Here is a 22,023-nt window from a genome sequence, read left to right as displayed (position 1 = left end):
AAAGCAAATTGCGGAAACCAGAAAGAAATGTCGCCCGATCGTCAGAGATTGCCTATTAATCATGGCGTTCGGGCTAACAAATGGGGAACAAAACCATCGAATCGAAACAAGATCGTCAGAAACGAAACGATGTATGACCCGCGAAATGCATCCCTCGAAATGAAATCGATTCGTCGAAATACATATACATGTAGCAAGAAAGAGACTCGGACTAGTATGGATTGCACTAGTGCGTTGTGTATAGAACCCTCGGAACCTACATGTGACATCATTCAGAAAACACAGGTTTCATTTCGACGATATCATTTCTTTCCAGATCAGTTCGTTTCATTTCATTCTGGTAACACCACATAACCATAATCATGGCAAAGTTGAGGAAATCGAATTCCGTGAGATGTCAACCGGTACGGCTGTACATTATTAGCCACATTCATTTGTCTAAATAAGTGGCACAAGTAACGCAATACAAGGTAACACAAAGCTTTAATTTACATACTTTTCCATCAATTCTGACAGTGTAGAGAGCCGGTCTCAATATGGATCAGGCTAGAAGCAATCAATACCAATCCCTAAGTCAATACATTACCATTACCTCAAACAAAGGATTATCCATCCCTGGCTGGGCGATTGGAGTTCGTGTAATAACCAGTTTTCCGCGTTCTTTTATCTTGTAACTGAAGTCTATAACGAAATTACTGTCATTTCCACCTGTTGGCTTAGCCCGCAAGTCATTATTGATTTACCATGAAATTACTCGGGTTCAGTCACGTTGGTGATTCAAATTTGATACCAGTTTGGGCCATATAATGGACACACCCGAATTGTTTTGTGTCTGGAGAAATTTGGGGGTGAAAGGGGTGCCTTCGACCCCTTCAAAACTCATATATTGGAGTAACCTTTAACTAAAGCGATTACAACAATCTATTAAGCCCTAGAACAAAAACTCAGATCGACGGACTATAGAGCAGCCTTTAAGGAGGCCCTTAAATCAATCCCTTTGACCAGCAGACACAAAGTATGCTCCTCCGGTCCATCGGCCCAAGGCTGATGCCGTCAGTTCCCCGGAAGAGCGCCTCGCACTCGGCGGGTTTCATCCAATATACCCAGCCTCGGCTCACTCTTGGTCAAAGCAAGGTTGACAAAGGACTACAAACCAAACACATTGACTTTGACCAGCAACTACAAAGTGTTCAGTTCTTCCTGCACGCATAGATATTCACCCATTAAGCTTTCCCAAGCAGACGGTTATAATTCTTATCTGATGTAGTCAGGGGTTTCAAAGTTTCCATATTAACTTTGATGACTTGGAGTATGATATCAAGCATTTGGCTCATTCACGACCAGTGATCCAAACTGCTCTACCGATGAAGGGCCGGAAGCCACACTCAGCTGCTTCGATCAGAAACTACAAAGTTTTGTAGTGAACCACCTTGGATCGGCAATACTTTGTAGTCAGGGGAAGTAAAGCAACTGTAAACTTGGTCTGCTGGATCATTCATCTGACACAGTGTGAATGGCTTGAACCTATCGAATAGTTAGGGATTCTCTTAATTCGTTTATTCTGTCTCTCTGGTTTATCAATATTACCGCCGTTAAGGTTGTTTAATCGTGGACATCCAAAGCATTAGAACACGTCAAAAGCTGCTTGTTGTCCACGGGTAACAACAAAACGACATCGCTTTATTCTTTGAAGCTCCGTCGATGGTATTATAGCACATGAAATGCAATCTTGCTCGGTTAAGTTGTCACGAAAACTTAGACAGTATTAGTACAAAATACTTAAACAATATTAGGAGAGAGTATTTTGCCTCCCACATTCGTCGTTTTCTGTTCATGCCTAATGCTTCTTTCTCTTGAAAACTTCTCCCGTTTTCCTTGTCAACCTGCTTACCCGTAGGGGGCAACACCGACTGTCGGATGGATGCATGTTTGGATCAAGGAGCAGCCTTACCAAGGAGACGAAATAATCATCGCTAAAAATGTTTGCGTGACAGAGGATAACGTAATGTTCTAGTGCCAGATACACGATGAACGAAATGTATGTATTTGGAACCAGATGGCTTATATAGCTGTTGACAACGCCGTCTTAGCATCACTAAAGAGTGATTAAAAGTCATGTCATGATGGCTAAGCTGAAGCCTTCTCTTAAGAACAGGTGATTACAGCTAAAGGACAGATCCGGATGCCATCAGATAGTTTCCAGTTGAAAGTCACTCAAAGCTTAAGTTGGCTATAAAGTCGCTCCTCTGAAAGCTTTTATCCAAGCAAAAATAGCTGATGAGCTGGTAACGGAAACGTTCTCAATACTCACTCACCAATCCTACTGATAATTGCTAGGCTGTAGCCTGATTAGGACTGTCTTGTAGAGGTTTTGCTTTTAATTGTGACCTTTGCTAGGGAAGACGTGTTATTCGCGAAGTTGATCATGTTGCCCGAAGTATGGAATGGAAACGCGTTTAAAACGTCATGGTTACGAAGTGTCAATTGTTGGCCTGTTGTGATGGAATATACTTAAATACCTGCCTTTTTTGCTCTCCATAGGGGAGCCAATACAATACTGCAGTGTCCGATGTCCGTCGTCGTCGTCGTCCATCGTCGTCCGTATCCTGTTTCAAAAACAGTGGCACGTTTCTTAACTGCTAGAGGTATCAACTTGAAACTTTGTACACATGACCCCCTAGGTCAGGTTACCTCTGACACTGAAGTCCAATCTGATTCTCAACTTTGCCACCAGGGGGCCAAAAGTGAAAACCTAGAAAATGTGATATCAGGCTTATCCACTGCAAATGACATGCATTAACATTACCCGAGGTGAGCACATGGTCCCTGGACAATTTCTTTATATATAAATATAAGTCACCTGGAGACCACGAACTGGAAATGCAGCTCCAGCCTAGTTCCCTTAGAAGACAACCAACACCCAAACATGCTGCATGGTGCATCTCCCTAAATGCGATGTGACGTGCAAGCCTCGCAATAAAGAAAATGCCAAACTAGCAGTATGACTAACGTGACGGATGGATCCGGCCTGGGCATGGAGACCTTTTCCAAGATGTACGAGTCAACTTATCTTATCACATGGGACTGAATTGCTCTAGAGGTCCCAAAGGAAGGCGCCGTTTGTGTTAATGTATGGACGAAGTTAGAGAGGACGCTGTCCAGAACGGGGCATTTGTATGACTGATATCCCGCCCAAGTGGCAGATTTAACAGCCGCTACGTGAATATTATCTCCATGATTTGTAAGCCTGTCAGATACTGAATTGGCTGAGCTGATACTAACACTGGTTGTGCCAAAACAAAGACTGCGGTAGAGCTGAATTCATGGCACTTATACTGGTTGTGCCAAACGACGCACTGTGGGAGAGCCAAATTGATGACAAAGGTTGGGTTTCGTGTTCAGGCCTTTGCTAAGTAATTAATCACGTACGAATTTGTTTGAAGGTTATTGCCAAACGTTGTAGCTGGCAACAGAAACGTCTGGGAGACAGAATACATCAGCAGCTATTCAAGGTTTACTCCGCCATTTAGCATGCATCACAGTGCGAAACAATTTCCTTGTTAGAGAAAGGAGATGTGTAAAAATTCACAGAACAGACAATTTTTCCCTCGATTCGTAGAAATCGTTTTCAAATGGCTTCCGCCAACAGTCCAGTTCCCACTTGTGACGCTACCTCTGATAGTATGAAGAAAGATACACTGCGCGTGCAGCCTTGCGAATTATGTGAAATGCAGACTTGGTAAACGTATAAGGCTACGGCTACGTAATTAGTCATTGGTTTAGATTGTGGCAGAAAGAAGCATCTTTTTATTTCCATGTTTTCAGTCGCTTTGGGTCTATGTCACAAGTTTGATAATAGCACACCACACGATTAATCTTTTTAGCACATAAATTCGGACAACAAAACTGAAATTGGCGTCGGGGATTAAGTAATGTCATGTTTCCTTTGTATGAGCTATTGTCAATGCGGACAAACATTCTGAAAGTGATCAAGCTGCTATTGTCAGGGTCAGACAAACATTTTGAAACAAACATGGCTGACGTCATTTATGCGGATTGCTATTTTAGCGCCACGAAAAGATGTCTTTCATTGCTATGGAATACGAAATGTACACCACTGTTCGTATGTAAAAAAATGTGGTCGCTGAGTCAATCCACGTCACACTATTGTAATTACTGTAATGTAGAATGTACATGTAGATCGTACATGTAGATTGTACATGTAGATTGTACATGACTTTTGTAATTTAGTTCGTTCCTCAGAAAGCTGCTCTTGATGGATTGGGAACAAACTCCTTGGTATAGTTCCCCTTGAAAATCGATTAGCTTTGTAACTTAGGATGAATGAATTATGTTTGTTGTTGTCAGTGATTTCTCCTGAGACCAGTTCTGTCTAGCCGGTGGAAAGCTGAAGGTTTAATCTCAGATTGAACTTTCTGAACTTTCTTGGCCAGTGGTTTATCCTTTGTGAGTCGATTTCATATCCCAAAGTGAATATACAGTTATCAATAGTCTGCAAGGCATTATCGAGGTTAACGGCGAATAGTTAGGTATTTTAAAATGTAATTCATCAAAAGAAATAAATGGCCAAAGGGCAGAAAATGGCCAAAGAAACTGTACAACTGATCATGTAAATCTGCATGCTGACTTAAGCCTACTTCTCTTCTACGAAGCTATTAGAAACTGCGGTAAAGGAGGAACCTTTGCGAAACGCGTATTGTTCATCAGCTCGATGCTGTCCATCTCATGCATTGTAAAGACTTCCACTATTTGCAGAATCTGATCAGATTTGTCGAAATTGCCTGTCAGCTTAAGAAAAGGAACCATCAACCTCATCACGCCGAATCGATCTCGCCATCATTGTTCAGCGTAAAGTCCCACTCCCTTTCGTGGCGTGCATGCTGATGTGTAAAGCACGCCACTCAGTATGCATGGCCTCCACACACATCCATCTGCAACGCCGAGATTACTGCCATACCGGAGTTCCGGTATTCTGGTCATGTCTCCCTCCAAACGCTGAGGCCAATATGGTTGTTAAGTTGTAGGCGGCTACTCAAGATGGCAGTATATTGAATCCGTGTATGGTTTAAAATGTAGGTTGAGATTCGCAACTTTGGTTCATTTAAGAGTCAACCTGCATTGTTGGAGAAACCGTATCCTTTAGTGATGTTAAATGCTGATAAAAGCAGGACAGACCAAATGAAAATTTTATTACAAAAGCTACGCCCATCCAGGTATACGATAAGCTGTCCGCTATGCCCGGACAGCTATGTCCGTAGCCAATACCATCGAAAGGAAGCTGTAATTTACGTGCTGTGAGCCATAAATATGAAACGATCAGCAACAAAGATGGATTGTCTCAATAGTGTGGAGTGGTGTATCAAGAACAAAAGCTATATCCTGGTCTTAGTTGACTTGGACTTGAGATTCTGAGAGACGACAACCATTCAACAACCTTGTGAATAATGCCAACAGATACACGTGGGTGCCACGAAACTGAAGCAGACCCAATCAGTGAAATAAATCGAGTTCTTGTCTGTTCTATCAAGAGAAATTTATCTCAAGAAAGTTGGTCTCTTTGTCTGATGAACCCGGGCTGGATCAGCCTAATGACCAAGGAATGTGGCCCGTGATCGTGCCTCGCAAGCTCTATTGCTTCTGACCAGCAAAATATACACCCAGACAGTAGAAGCAAATATTCAGAATGATAGACGGTTGTGATAACTAGCCAAAGAAGCTCTAACGCAATAGACCGGGACTGAGCCCTGTGCTATGATGGATGCGCCGGGTGAGATTACACAGGCGTTCACAATGGACTAGGAAAAGAAGCCGCAATTGTGAAGAGAGGATATTTGTCTAGAGGGATGATTGAGAATTGGATGGAAATAGGATACTGTACTTCGGTATATAGATGTTACTCAGAGAAGATATAATGCTGCTAATAAGAAGCTGAGACTCCAAGGGGTTTGGTGTGTCTGAATATTGAACCAGCTTCTGGAAGTACGTTTTGGCGATGACTTTCAGCATCTTTAGGCATACCTGTAAGTGCTGAATATCTTTTGCCAACAAAGATAAAGTTATTTTGCCCTTATTTTACCACATTCATCTCAGTCGAATTTTCAAGAAAACCATTCCCATGCGTATTTATAGCCATTGATGTCGTTGCTTCCTAATTAACAGCAAGGATAGTGAACCTGGCATGTTATAAATACACCTAATTAATTGTAATGATGTCAATAAGTTCACGCATGATGAACACTGTGTCGTATTCCATTAAGACATGGGAGGTTGATATCGACCATATCATTTATAACGACGAGGTTTTTGCCATGGAGTTCTCTCCTGTACAGGTACATTGTCAGGCATTTAAAGGCGTTCGCTGCGCTTGTGTTTATCGTAAGGCACTTCAAATTACTCACTAAAACATATCATGTCCAGGCCAAAGTTGAACCAAATATATAAAGTTGCAAAGCAGCCTATTCGTTATATGACTGGAGGAGACAGTTCTTCCAGGCACAATAACCAGTCCATAATACATCACACCCCGGGGAGACTCCCAGACAATGTTGCCCAAAGCATCCTCCGCCGCCCACCCATCCGATGAAACCATTCGCATTAATTAGATTAGTGACATCTCCAGTTAGATCTCGATCAGTGTATGAAGCACATTGTAGTGTTGATGGTATGGAATGGACTAGATAATTCAGAAATCAATACCCACCCCATACAGTCACGTACACAACTTAAGACGGAAGTGGCCTTCTTGTGATAATGTTTTACTTTTGCGGACCATCGGCAGGCACGTATGTTGTGTAGGTCATGCTGGAGTCTCAACGTCTCAACGTGCATTGGGCCAGGCATTTATTCAGAGAACATATATTTCATATGGTAGGGTAATAATACCTCATACATTATAACACAGAGAAATATCACCATCACATGCAGCACTGTTTGACAGCTAATTGTGTAGCCGCCTAACTTTAAATGAACCACAACATCTTGAGCATGGTGAGTTCAGATGAGATTCGAACATATTGGTATAAACCATCACGACCGTATGTACTTTGACTCCGCATCACATTCAATACTGCTTTAATTAAGTAATTTTATGAAAATATTCTTAGTTTTTCAAAAATTTAATGGCCACAGTATTCCAAGACATCAAGATTATATCACTTTTCCGAGACCGTGATATTCACTTGGAATCCAAAAGCGTTGGTCAATACATTCTTAGTTGGTACAGCACATGGACTCTTTGCGTGGAACGCTATGCTGCATGCGAGCATAGGAAGTAAGATTGATGCTAAATCGGTTTAGATCACTGAAAATCGATAACGCCTACCGGCTACTGATATCGATTCTTGATCACCATGCTAAACAGCTGTGGGAATCGTAGCTAGCTGCATACTGCGTCTCACTCTAAACGGCATTCGTATTGGAAAAGATATCTGGTGATTTAATCGAAAACTAGAAAATTAGATTTGATGAATTATCAATCATTCCTACTAGAGAAATACGTATCAACCATGTACATGTACTCAGAATATGCTATATAAAGCCAGACCTGTCTATCGTTTATATTATAGCAAGAATTAATAAATACTAGTCTTTATAAATTCTTGCACATAGGAATATCACAACCTCCAGAATTATTGGCTGACACAAAAAAGATTTATATTCTGATTTTGAATAATTAACAAAATATACATTTAATTTCTTCCAAATTTCTGCCGCGTGTAACTAAAATCAATGCTTTTGGTTACCATTGATTTGGTCTCCCTACATCTGGCTGCTAACCATTATTTACTTAGACAACCAAGACAAACATCAGGAACGACTCGACCAGTCTCCACAAAGCTACATGATCAATCAAATCAAAATGACAATCACGAGTTCTCTCCTAGCAAACCTGGGCAACTTTGGTGTATTCCGACCAAAGGGAAACAGCTAACCAGATTATTTTGTTAATCCTGCTGCGGCTTCGGGAGCATTCCCAGTGACTTCAAGCAGCAGTGGAGTTCCAACTCAAAGCATGGTGCAATTCCCTAAAGGAGACAATAACAAGCGAATGATTAAACCAACTGAAGACATGGAAATCTGGCTAATTGCATCACTCGGATGCCTTTAATACACTTGAGTTAATTATTTATTTCACGGTGGTAAATAATGAGTCTGGAGGCTTCTTGGCATTTATGGGGACATGACTTTCTGTCTTATTCTGTGACAGGAATGTTGATCTTTACATGTGATAATACTTGGGAGTTTTATAGAGTATTTTTAGCGGCAGATTTGGTAAAACTCCTACGGCATGTCTGGCATATCTTTCTGAATTACCGGTATTTAGAGATATCAAGAAGAATGAAGCTAACATTTATGGCCCCGGTTACAATTATAGCCCCTGCTTGTGTAGAAAACAGTTGTCAATCACATGTAACGCATTCAGAGGCCATAATTATACCACGGTTATAATCGTACAACCTTTCCTTACAATATATAGAAACATAAAAATAACTTTGATGAAACGCTGCTACATGGAAAAAATAAGAAAGTTAAGGCCGGGGGTTAACAGCAGGGGAAAGTCCTCAACCTGCATGATTGTATTTAGCTTAAAAGTTTCAGAATATGACCAATTTCCAATAAGCAAGTAGAGAAGTGGCGTGAAATCACTGGTCACGACAACTGGAATTGCTTTGAACCTGATTGGACATGCCGCTGCAATCGCAGGTCGTTGGCATCCGTAATCTTATAATAAACCGCTTGCTGAGACGGAGCCTTTGATCCATACATCGCCTCAAGCTATCTGACATGAACAGATAAAAAATATTGACATATGAAAAATATTGACATTTGTACGGTAATTTCTCCACAACTGGATAGAATGGAGGTTTTATAACCTTAAGGCTATTTGACATCAATCAGATTTAACATATACTACGTTTGAGGGGAAGCCATGTTGATACAAACTACGTCACAGGGGCGCTTCGGTCACCTGTTGATGTTGTCGCGTAGAAATAAAACACCCTTTATTTCGAGAACTGGCGAGGTTGATGACTTACCAAGCCGCATATCATCGTGAGCGAGTTTGATGTTGAATGTTTCTTGATGAGAGGGAATATGACAAAAGATATAATTTCATATTTCGATCTGTCGATACCTCATCACGTTTAATAAGATTTTAAAGACCTCTACGACATGATTTCGAAGACATCGCGTGCTTCTAGCTTCCAGTCACTCCAACCTTCCAAGACCAGTACATCCCTTATTTGCTCATGTGTCTGTTTATAAACACACGAACGATGATCGAAACTTCCGTGCCAAAATGCATCATCGGTGGAACGAAATGGCCTTCCAGTCTAATCAATTCTATGTGTTGGAGTAATTGATAAAATAAAACTGACCTTTACCATTAAATTTTATAACAAGTGGGTGAATCTGAAGTTTTATACTTGTTTGGTCATCGGGGTGTCTGGGCTTGCAAAAAGGCAGACAAGCAACCTTCAGAATTAAAACAGTATACTAATGATGATTACTTTAGGCATTATAACGACAATATGATGTATGTTCGGGGATTATGGAATTTGATTACATCGTCAGCGCAGAGGCTAATGAAGCCTATCAGAGCACAGTGAATCCCTTGGAGCAACTCGGCGCAAGATAGATGAGACACATGTTAACTTTATACTTGATTATAAAAAGTAATATGGCATGGATTAGAAATCCCATTTTTTTCGAAGATTGATGATGATATGGTTTAAGAGTGTGCCATGAGGGAATTTATCATCATAGCCTCGATCACATGGATACTTTATGATTTGATTTTATGAACATATCATAACTTCATTCATCGGAGCAAGTTGACCCACATTACCTTCGTCATGATTTTCATTCAGACCTCTGCTTGATCTGACACCTCGTAAGATGCTGAGGTGTTCCCAGCTCAAATTGATCAAAGGCATTTGATCTCGTCAAAGACTCAAGCGCCTTTCTTAGCCGTGTTGGCAACAGCTCAGCTTGTTGCGTCTGTCACGTACAAATATACCCTTGGAACCGAGGTGGGTATAATATCTTCATTCAGTAAGCTACATTATATTGTGTTTTTCAAAATTTGCTTTCGAAGACAGTTAAGATTCAAGGAATATTCTGCAGGCTGACAATAAAAGGGTTTTGTATGATAAATGTTGATAGAAAGAATACTTTGATCACTAATAATCGAACATGACAATCTTGTGATGACTGATAGCAGGAGGCGTATTCCAGCAGAAGCAAAAAAACAACTAAAATCCAGCTCACCAAAAGTATTGAAGGAACACTCCTTGTTTCCGACAGCTAAATCTGCTTTTTTCATTGTGAATTCTAGCTGCATGATTTTGCAGTTAATCTGACAGGCCACCTTTCTTTCACAGATCTCAGACCTTTTTCCGGCCAGATGGACAAAGCTACTTCGTGAGTATCTTTTTCTCTTCGTGTTTTCTTGTGAAGCAGCAACTACACTGATTATTGGGTGTATTTTTGTAGTGCGGCCCGGAAGAGTAGGCTTTTTTTTACAGAACCTGATGAGCCATGGGAAAGGCAGATGTTGTAGGCAGATGTGGTGGTCGCTGTCTTTAACTCATAGGTTTTCATCAATCAAAACGCGTTACGCTGACAATGGGGAGGTTTTGCGATCCTAACGAAAAGAATAATATGGGTATGAAGGAATGATGTCATCAATTTCTAGTGCGGGCAAATTTCGTTAGTTACCCTTACTAAGATCTACGATCGACAGAGTACGAGGTATCCAAATGTATTTTAACGACGACGGTCCTGATTCCTAGCACTACAGATACAAAGACTGGAAGCCGCGTCGAGCAAGGCCCCCACAGACATTCGTACTTCGTCTTTCGTGAGAGATGCCCGTCGGAAAAATGCCAGGTGAATTGAGGACGATGCCAAATCCACATTAGCAAAACTTTTCCGTTGATCACAGCAGTCATCAATTTCCCCACATCCACATTTTGGCTTCCTCAAGTTATTTCCATCATCATCGACATTTTCTACAGCACTCTAGCCGACCCATAATCTGTATTGAGTCGCATGACATGTTAGTTACCGATGGAATAATTTCACATCGAACATGATGATAAATCGCACTTTCCGTTATTTGTGCTTCCTTATGAAAAAATTAACCATTATGATTAGGAAGTAATGACGTTCTTGAATAGTAAGGAAGGCTGATTGCCCACTCAATACAGAATCCCCAGGGGCAAAACGTTTTATTCGATTTTGAGCGCAAAATTACAAGGAGCACATGAGCCAATTTCACAAAAGTATTACAATTTTGTTCAACTTGCATCATCTCGTCTCACTATTATGCCCCATCTCGACTGGGAATTGCAATAATAAATTGTAATAACCATTGATATGGGACACGCAGCTGCAATGACCTTTGACATTTTAATCTCAGCTTTATAATACCGCACTAAAAGATAATTCTATTGGCATGTAACATACGATAATGATGGCAAGTTATCTTTTCAAATTATAGAATCATCAATTTGCCTCATTCATAGCGAGTGTGGGCGAAGTAATTTTTCTGATACCAAGTCCCTGACATCCGCTGACTTTCTACTCGATGAATACTAGTACAACTTCGCATACCTCAATATTTTGCTCAAGTCATATAGCGTGACAGTTTTTCTCTCCATATTTTTGTTGTTTTTTTGTTTTTGAAGAACAGACCGTCATATGATTTTAAAATGGTGATGGTCATCATAACGAACTTCAATGTATCGAACACGGATATGAGCTTTGGTAACATATTCATTGATTCTAAAAACTCCTAACAAGAGTTTCAAATTAGGGAGTTGTTTGTGACACCCTATATATTGCAAATCTTGATAAGTGACACGAAACCTTCTGTCGTGTATAATGTTTTAAACTAATTGCACGATATGAATAGGGGTCATATTCTTATCCTCATCAATTTTAAGAGTAACACCATCCCAGCACCATAAGACACAATAGACGCCCTTACATTGTAGCCGTCACCTTAGCGCTGTCTCAGGGCATAAAGCTTTTCCTTTAGCTACATTTATCATGTATATACAGGAAGCTATCAGTAATTGATACGTAAGGCTAAAACATGATCATTATCATCAATAATCCGCAACTTCAAACAATGCCAATACAGCAAACATGTTACCTGAGTAACGGATCAATGGTAAACAATAAACATAGATTATGCTTCGTTGGTGTTGAAATCGTTAAAGTCATTGGAGCTAAGACTTGTACTGCGTGTTTCAAAAACGTTTACACACTTTTACAATTTCTGATATCTTATTTCTTGCAATATGATAGTACAACAGCCGTCTGCGTAGACGCAGTATCCGCGTAGAGCACATAACAACGCTACCTAACGATTGTGCAACTACACTTCCGCCGTCAGACTCTCAACCAAATGCAAGAAAATACAGTACCAGCCATGCTCAAGCGTTGTTGATAACCGATATAAAAAACAACAGGTGAGTTTTATTTTTTGCTTTAATATCCTGGCCGTGCTGCAGGTTATGTATTCAAACGGGAGAACTTCAAACATGTAACGACCAGTGTTATTGGATAAGAAATCAATGCAAACATGAACAAACCACCACAAATATTAGGGACGTGAACTCAATTTCAAGACGAAGACCATGAGATTGGTTTTCGAAATAGTTAATTACAGACCACAGGATGGACGACACAGAGCTGATACCAGTAAAAACGATATCAAATATTTACCCAGCGATCTGCTGTTATCACAAATTTGCAAGACGAGGCGAGGATTATTGACCGTTCTGGCATAAGAAAAAGACGGATTCGGACCACTAAATACGCATCAATCTTTCTAATAAATCAATTTGAAAAACTTTGCTTTGCTTGACAGAAAGCATAACGTCGATTAAAAATCATTATTCGCAGAATCTAACTTGTTTTAAACGATCAGGCCGGGGAAGCAATGTCAAGTAACAACGCGATGACAGAAAAATACATTAGAAATCGTTGTGAAGAGAAGTTATTCACCAATTATCTTCAGTGGCTCAGGAACAGAAGATAATTTTAAATTAATCTTCATAGAAGAACGACGCCAATGATGGGAAATGTCCTATGTTCTCGACAATTACGCGTCAATGCTGAGGGCATTAATTATCGGGAAACAGCTTCAGACATGGTAGAAAACACTTGATGCGGAACAATTAACACAGAGCTTTGACGATCCCATTACTTTGTATTTCCGTAAAAAAATTGCTCGGACGAGTTGCATAAGCCGTTGGAAATGGGCAGGAGCACTGGCTAACCCAAAAGGCAGTCTCTCAAACTCCAATAGCGACCAGCCCGTCGTAAATGCAGTGTAAGTTTTGCTGGACTCTGCCAATACCAATTGCCAAAATCCACTGGCTAAATCTAGAGTGGAGAAGATCTTACGGGATCGCTCTTGAGATCCCAAATGTCAATGCGTGTTCTATTGGGGGGCAAGGGCGAGAAAATATCTGTTGAGCACAATTAAAAGGGTAAAAGGAAATTAAGGATAGCCAGAACACATGCGAAAGGTACCCATTGAAAAAAATATGGCTGTGAATTGAAAGTAATTATGACTCTTTGGTGCATGTAGTTCATGCGTACTTCTGCGCGTCATTTATACTATATGACCAATATACCACATGTAATACAGTCCAAATGGCACCTCCATCATAAAGAACAGTTGGAAGGACCTGTAAAAAAGATAATGGCCACATATAGTACCATTATTATCGGTAAAACGGTGTCATACATTGTGTTTAATGGTAACAGCGTGATTGGAGCCTGTCAAGATTGAGACAAAACCAGTATCGATTTCGCATCCACAGAAGTGAGAATTCAGCTAGCATAAGCCATGTTCATTCGGTCACCTTTTGCCGATCAGAAGCCCTCTACTTAATTGTATGGCAACCACTTCTGCGCCGAACACAAGCATGGCAGACGTGTTCGGATTGGTCAATATTGACTGGACGTCTCCAATTACTGCGTGAGGGAAGTGGCGATGAGTGACCAGTTAGGTTCCGTAAACACGTTCATCTCGATCTTCCGGGTTCAACGCCATCTTTATAACGAACAATAGCCGGATATTTTGTCACAACGAATCAAGTCACGTTTATCAAATCATAAATATGATGAATTGGTGGCAACAACTTTAGTCATGGAGAAGGATAAGGACAACATTAAACGTGGCATATCGGGCAGCTTCCGGCTTGAGACATTCTTGCTTTTCGTTAATGCTTGGATATCTACGCCCATGGATATCTATGTATACTGATTGATAACATGGTGCATTTAGACAAGAAAAGATGATGGAGGATGACCAGCCAGCCATTGCAGCCAGCTTCCTCTATGATCATCCGTGCCTGCATTGACTGTCTCGTGTTCGATCGATCATGTGGTTGACGTTCTCCAGATAAAGGACAAGCGCCTTATATTGCAGAATTAAAGCTAATGTTTACCACTTTGGTATATCGAATATTATCGAACTTGAAGCAAAGATCCTTACAGAATTAAACCTAAAGAAGGTCCAAAGAAGAAAAAAACAGATGTTGGCCTTGCCATGATACGTTAACTTATGCGTAAAAAGTATACAGTAAAAAGCATAAAAAGTATACAGTATTGTCATCTTTTTTTCTTACACACCCATGACAGAGAGACGGGTACTCTGCTTTAACGCAATAATTACTCCAGTCACCCGACAGGCCCTAACTTTTACCAGGGAGAAGGCTCTGGGGTGGATATTTTATAGCTTTAACACTCCCGTTACCCAGCAGGCCCTCGATTCACCAGGGAGAACGAGATGAGGCTCTGTATAGCTGGTGCTCTAAGTTGGCAAATGAGGCGTCAAAGCCAGCTTCCTGCATCCATCTCGATCCATATTGACAGGCATGCTTACACTGACGGGAATCGATCAGGGACGATTTTGTCGGATGGCTACACATCAGGGGAGAGTACATGTTCTGGTGTGTGTCTGTGGTTGGTCAGTAATAGGCGATACAGAAGAGTCAATATGATTATGTGGGTAATCGATCACCAATCCTCTTTCATGATCTCTTTGAGCTTGGTCGATGATGGTAGGGGCTGTGATGTTGGTCCCTAACAGACGATATTGAAATATTACGATTCGCAGAAGTTGAATCTTCTGAAAAAGCCCCACGGTAGTAATTGCCCTTATTGGATTTCTGTTCCAAGCGAGAACTTATGAAATTATTTTGTCATAAGAAATTAATCCAGCGATTGAAATTAACGATAACAAGGTATATATCGCTAGATCGCATTCTATGAGGTATGATGTGCTTCTATGGTAACGCGTGGATCTAATCAAATTTTACGCAGGGGGAAATTTCATATCGCGACTTGTCAAGTGACACGTAAAGAAGTACCAACCATAAAGTTTTTGAAAGTACGTCAGTTCGGAGAAACCTGATTACAATTCGAATTCATTGAAATTTGGAGAGTTTTCGTCAGACAGTAAAGTCCTAGCTCCACAGAAGCGTTCTTTATACGCGGAATATATCACCCAAAGCCCGGGACATTTCAGTCCGTGATGCCCACAAATGAACGATCATGTTGAGAAATATCGAATCATTACAATTAATTATTATCTTAGAAAACATTACTATTGTGGTAGAATAACATTAATTATGTCACCATAAGTTGACAGCATCTTTGATCACCAGACCTGAACGCATTTATCGGAAACGATTAACAAATAACCGAAAAAATATCTTGATCCTAAAAAGCTTCTAATGAAAATGTCACTCTCGATGATTCACCAGACATTCTATAAGTGCAGGCTTAAAGAATACAGCACATTAGGAATACATCATATCAAGTCAATAAACCTGCGAAGCAAAAAACTACCTTTCTGTTATGTTCTGGTTTCCAATAATAGCTGTATCAATAGAATATGCTTTTTATCGAGCAAAGGTGAGGAAATAATGGACAGAAAATCAATGAAAGGAAGTTGATTAGTAGAGAAAGATGGAAAAAAGTTCCAATGTCGTCTATAAGGAACTGTGGATTCCGCGCCATCCGGTTATTTAGTTGACACGGGGCAAATATAGCTGTGAAATGTTTCATCATGCCGCATACACAAAAACACTTTCTCCTTGCAGAGAAAATGCGCATTATTAGCTTCATGATTTAACCATTGCCCATGTTTACTTGAGAAGGATTTCAGTAGAAACAAGGAGTCTTGATAAAGTGAGAAGCCAAAGTAACTTCCCGTTGAAAACAAAAGTAGTCCTAATTCTTGGCGTTTTTCTACAGTGAATTCCTAAGTCTGCTTTCCAATATCACAGAGAGACTTCTTTCAAGAATAAAAGATTGGCAACAAGAAACAATCTCGAATGAAGGAGATGATGGATTATGTTGGAGAGAATGTCTCAGGTATAACTAGAAATCGATAGAGAATACTTAAGATCGGTATCGTATTCGACTTCTTTAATTCGATCGTGTACTTATTAAACGCAGAAAACAGTTGCGTTCCTTACCCGAATATTACTCTTCGAGAAGCTGTAATCACACGACTAAAAGTCCTAATTAGCTGATTAGACCTTCGTCAAAGATATTTCGTGATTAACGCAACTCCAATGCATATCATCTATTCAGAAGTGATAAGCTCCTATAGACCACAAGGCAATGAAGGAACAGCACTGGCAGCCATCGTTAATTACAGGGTGATCACGCATGAATCAGTTACTCGGCTCAGATGGCAAACGACCCTTAAAAAACCCGGTTCTCTTTGACATGCAGGAACGAGAAAGAGAGAACACAAGGCCTTCTAGCTGAGTTACCATCCATTCATTTTATCAAGAATTTGTTTTAAAAACCTCATGTAATGCTAGCAACCATTCTCGGTTACAGCAATTTCTGGAATCATTCTCTGCAACATAACGAAATGCCATTTACAGATGGCATTAACCGGCACGAAATGGTATCCATTACTTGAGGCAGTTAACCATTACACTGAGACATGCCAAATCCTATCCCCTTTAGGAAATTACTCGGGGAAGGGGCGTGTGGCAGTTTCACCCAACGATTACTGGGACTGACTGCACATTAACATGGACATCCGCTGTAAAGTGCATCCAAATTCAGCACAGCATGCGATGAAATCAATGACATCACCACCTTCACATTCGTCAGTCAATACTGAGAAATATACATGTATGCCAGAAGGAACTCTGTCACAACAGCACAACTCTATGACGCAAGTTTCTCCTCAAGCTCTTACAAAACCATCAGTCCTCTAAATACACAAACCGGGTTTGTACGGAATCAATTGACCTTTTCGCTAAGCATTTCGACATTTTCGGTAAGCAGTTATTGAAGTACTCTTTATGCGTGGTAGATAACTGGAGAGGTGTTCCTAGAACTATTGCATGGTACTGGTACATGTATGACAAACCTTAAAAAGCCACCGCAAAATCCTTTTCCATCACACTTAGTAACGAATGGGCCATCACACCATCACGGCGGAATATATCGGCCAACCGAATGGCTTTAGCGTCATTAGCACCTTGACCAATCAGAGCCATTCTCTCATCGGCACGAACCGGAAATGTTTATTGCGTGACAAAAAGCAATACATCAGAGGTGATTTCCGTTGTGGCTTAGCAGCGCACGTAAATAATAGCTCAAATCTTCTGCAATTATCGGGGCCCTAACAAGATATCAGAATATTGGGTCATCCGAAGGCCATCATACCATCGCCTTTCATACCGGTTTGAAGTGTTTTTTCTTCGGCAAACAGCAGCGCTAGGTATGGCTACAACTTGATGACTTTCTTTAGTTCGCTCTCATAATTCTGTGAAATAAAATCATACTTCAATATAGTTCCAACGATATTAAGCCCGGGAGTTCACTAGATTGGCAGAATACATTTTAAAGTTTCACAACAACTCCAACGGGCATAAACAAATTCATACCTAGAAATATCTGTTTGTTTTGAATCTCTTGTTTAAACTACATCTGTAAAAGCAAATCAAAATCTCAACCTTTGAAATGGAATCCGTAGGAAATTTGCAGGTATTTAAAGGGAAAAAAAATAACATCATCATCCATCATGTTGGAAAAAAATAGATTTAGAATTTTGCTAAAACTCGTGATGTTTACCGGAGTATCTAAATCTGTATTGTGTTGCATATTTTTTCATTTGAAAACATATTAGATATCAGAGGCTTTCGTTGGGTGTTGGTCGGGTTAACATAACATCATAATTGGTTTAAGGCTTACATTTGATAACAAACCAGATGAGCAGGTGTAGGATTATTGATATCAAAATTGATGTTGCAGGGATATCAAAACACGGCACAAAGAAAAAACAACAATCACAAACATGGCGCTATACCGTGAAAAGCACAATGTAATTGCATGAGGCACACCCTTTTTCTTTTTCATAAGATACTGATTTTGAGGTTGTGACAGAATGTATCTATTCAACCAAAATTAATGTTTGTTATGTGTCAAGACCCTAAATTTTGGTGTGAAAATGGTATATAAAAAAAAAGTTAAGTAACTCATTCGTTATTAACTTCTGGGGAAAGTTTGGGCAAGCCTATATTTTACTCTAAGGAGACGTTCTCTTGTATCTGGGTGTAAAATATCTAATTTGTGTAGAAACAGTCATCGGTTCCTTACCGAAATATTTGTTGCACAATTATTGTTTGAAAAAGGAACCACTGAAATAACGCACCCAAAAGGAACAATTCGAAAAGAGCTGATCAGTTACTTTTCACATGCATCACATTTATTACCACGCCAGATTTCATGGATTCATGATTTTTTTTGGATATCAACAACCACTGATATTGCACATCCAGACGATCTGTGGCATTTATGACATCTATGGGTTCAAAACCCATTTAACTGTCATCAAGACGGGGATGCATGAAGCCAAAGAAATACTATCTGATATCAGCGAATGCGTATGCAATACCCCTCGTACCCTCATGTTCAATAACAAGCCCGGGATTGCCGAAAAAATTCACCCAATAAAGCGCATCGCGAAAAAAGGTCCATCAATTATTCGCGGCATGCAACCAACGATCTAAATCCATACAGCAATCACGTCCATCAACAACAGCGCTGTCACTAATTAATTTGATTATGACTGATGTCATGGAATTAATTCATGCATGCCATCAACTACGGACAAAGCCACAACAAGGTATTAACTAATTTCTGCGCTGGTCACATATGCGATGATAAAAAACATGTTGGTCGATTGATGAAGTTCATTTGTTTACCGCCATAGGAGATGAAGCCAAGTAAATGATGCAGATGTACGAGATATTGCAGGAAAGGTCACTAGAAAGGATAACCAAGACCCCAATAAAAGATCATGACCTCTCCAATGTTCTATCACTGCAGAACTGCCTGGTTTCGATCTTTAACTGAACACAGTTACCAATGGAAATCAACGATCGAATTTTGAAGCAGACCTCCTGATTCGCTGGTGAGATTGGTAGATAAATGCGGTTGTTCTTTACTGACCAAAGATGAAAAAGCTCAAATCTGTTTTTGATGCAAATCTGTGGTGGGCAATGGACATTTCGATATCGCCTAGGATGTAAACAGATTATCATGACTGAATACTCGTCTGCTTCTGCTTCAGTTGCACTCAACAAGTGCGAAACTATTCCAAAACTCATATTCATGGCATGTTCCGACCTAGAGTACATCCAGGTTCAATACATGGGTTAGCTTAAAGCCGTGTTTAGCATGCTATAGTATAATGCTCTTACAGTTGCCGCTAAGTAGCGATGTCAGTGGGGGCGACTGGCCGGCCTAAAAACATTCCCCAAACTCCGGCTTACGATCAAGGTCTCACTACTTCTTTTTTTTCTTTAGCGTTCGCTCTAAAATTGGAGTTTTTAATCACTGTTAGTTCAAAGCCAACCCAGCCGATGACTGGTGGTGAGTTTGCTACATTATAATCTCCCTTCCCCGCCCGTGGCGACCCTGGACAGCACTCTAGAATATTTACACACACCTGCCTCTCCCACAGCAAGTTATTGCAATATGACTCGACCGAATGTTAACAATGCCCACGAGAGCCACAGCGGCCTTTCAATTGACTTCGACAACCCCGGGTCATGTCGAGACTGTCTTTACCAAAGTGATTAAACGCCCAAGAGCACCAACCACAAGCTTTGCAATTATCTGTAATACACTGAACAGCCATCATGGTTACGGTCATTGTGTCTATCTTTCATGATGCAAATCGTTAACCACCTTTAGTGTCCCTAAGATATATATCTAACGATATATATCGGCAAATAGGCTGACAAATTGATGAGACTAGTGACTTGTTTTGGTGTAACACAGCCTATTGTAAAGAACAAAGTCCCAGTTTTCACCAATCACGCTATTCTGACGAGTTGAGGCGATGTAACTGCCTAACATTGTTGCGTCTTGAACTCGAACAAGACAGACTTCTATTAACACGTCGAAAGTGCCCTAAATGAATAAACTTGGTCAAGCAGTTAGATATTAGATAAGAGCGAAATATTTCCGCTGGCCATGATCTTCAAACGGCAGAAGCACTGGTTTCAGCCACAAGTGTTTGTGAGTTATCAGTATCAGTTCATCAAGTACATGTAGTGAGATGATGGTAAATGGTCAAGAGTTGGTCGGTTTTATCGGTCGCCATGAACTTCTCTTCTCTTTGACCCACCGGTCCGGAAAACGTAGATCAATGGATAGTCAACTTATAAGGGTATGGCAACAATCACGTGATAAAGAGAGCTATTGGACATATTTTTTCGTATGATGTTTTCCATAAAAATCACTACCAGGTACCCAGGTACCCAGGACCTTTCCCTTTCTAAACCACTCGTTGCTCTCTCGGTAATTTAGTGTTGTCTTGGCAATGATTAGTGCTACGTCAAGGGCTACAATGTAGGCGAGTGAAGGTCAAGACGAAAGCACCTCAAGAATATAATATTTGTTTACTACTAGGATACTCACAGAAGGAGACCAATTACATCAAGATTTCGAAGGATTCCAGGCACTGCTGACCATGCTCAAGCACCCATTTCTAGCATCTTCATAGTTTGGGCGAAGGAATATTAGGTTGTTGTATATTTCGGTTGATTCCACTTTATACAATTACCATCTGATAACTGACGCTAATCGGCATTCATTTTTATAATTTTTTTTGTAGTTTCTAAGACTGAAAGGCAAACGCTTTAGTCTAGCACAACATGTATATGGTGTTTTAAAAAACCCATCTTTCTTTAATCAGAAACAGACTTGTTGGCTTCAGATAATAATATCACGAACAAAGCTCTGAAAGCCTAATGCTACATTATCATTGTGAAATTATTTTTTGACTGAAAATAGCAACCAATCTTGTTGATAGGATCAGACGAAAGAACAAAGACACGGGATTTCAGTTTCCACGATTAGAATAGATTTTCTTTTGCAAATATGCCGAAAGCAATTTAACCTTACTTTGGCTGATGAAAGTGCTGTGATCTTGAACTAACATCAAAGGAGAAAAAGATTTTAAAAATTGAAAGTGCAATAAACTTCCCTTGTAGTCGCTGTGTGAATATCAAACGAGAAAACTATTTGCCACGTCGGAGGTGTACCCACACGAAATCTTGAACTCGTCAATAACCATGTCTGCGTCTTTGTAGAATAACTTGTTAACTTCCATGTGCAATTACTCGCGATTGAATATGCCGCAATCCGTTAGTATAGTGCTTAAGGTGACATTGCCAGCTCCAAAGACAGACTGCTCTGTGTGCAAATCACTCAGATATGCATCTGTCAAAGACACCGAACTGTCGTGTTTAACAATTCAAAGTCAGGTTTAAGTGTATCTTCACATGACAGATTGGAAAATTATATTCCGGAATTAATATGAGTCAGGCATTCTCAAACTCCAACAAAAGATTAGAGGGAAAAATGCAATGAACTTGAAGTTTCTGTCTGAATAGTAAAACCAGAATTTTTTTCTCCAGGTTTGAGCTGTAC

The 22,023-nt window shown here is 40.2% G+C and overlaps 1 protein-coding gene across 6 annotated transcripts in view; it reads right to left on the bottom strand.

The window, feature by feature from the left end:
• LOC135491515 (uncharacterized) overlaps window positions 1–22,023 on the bottom strand; it is a 75,350-nt gene that overhangs the window by 8,582 nt on the left and 44,745 nt on the right. The gene's annotated exons all lie outside the window — the stretch shown is intronic.

The sequence above is a fragment of the Lineus longissimus genome, chromosome 1, assembly GCF_910592395.1.
Source record: "Lineus longissimus chromosome 1, tnLinLong1.2, whole genome shotgun sequence".
In the NCBI taxonomy this organism is placed as follows: Eukaryota; Metazoa; Nemertea; class Pilidiophora; order Heteronemertea; family Lineidae; genus Lineus; species Lineus longissimus.
This window is presented reverse-complemented; position numbering and strand designations above follow the sequence as displayed.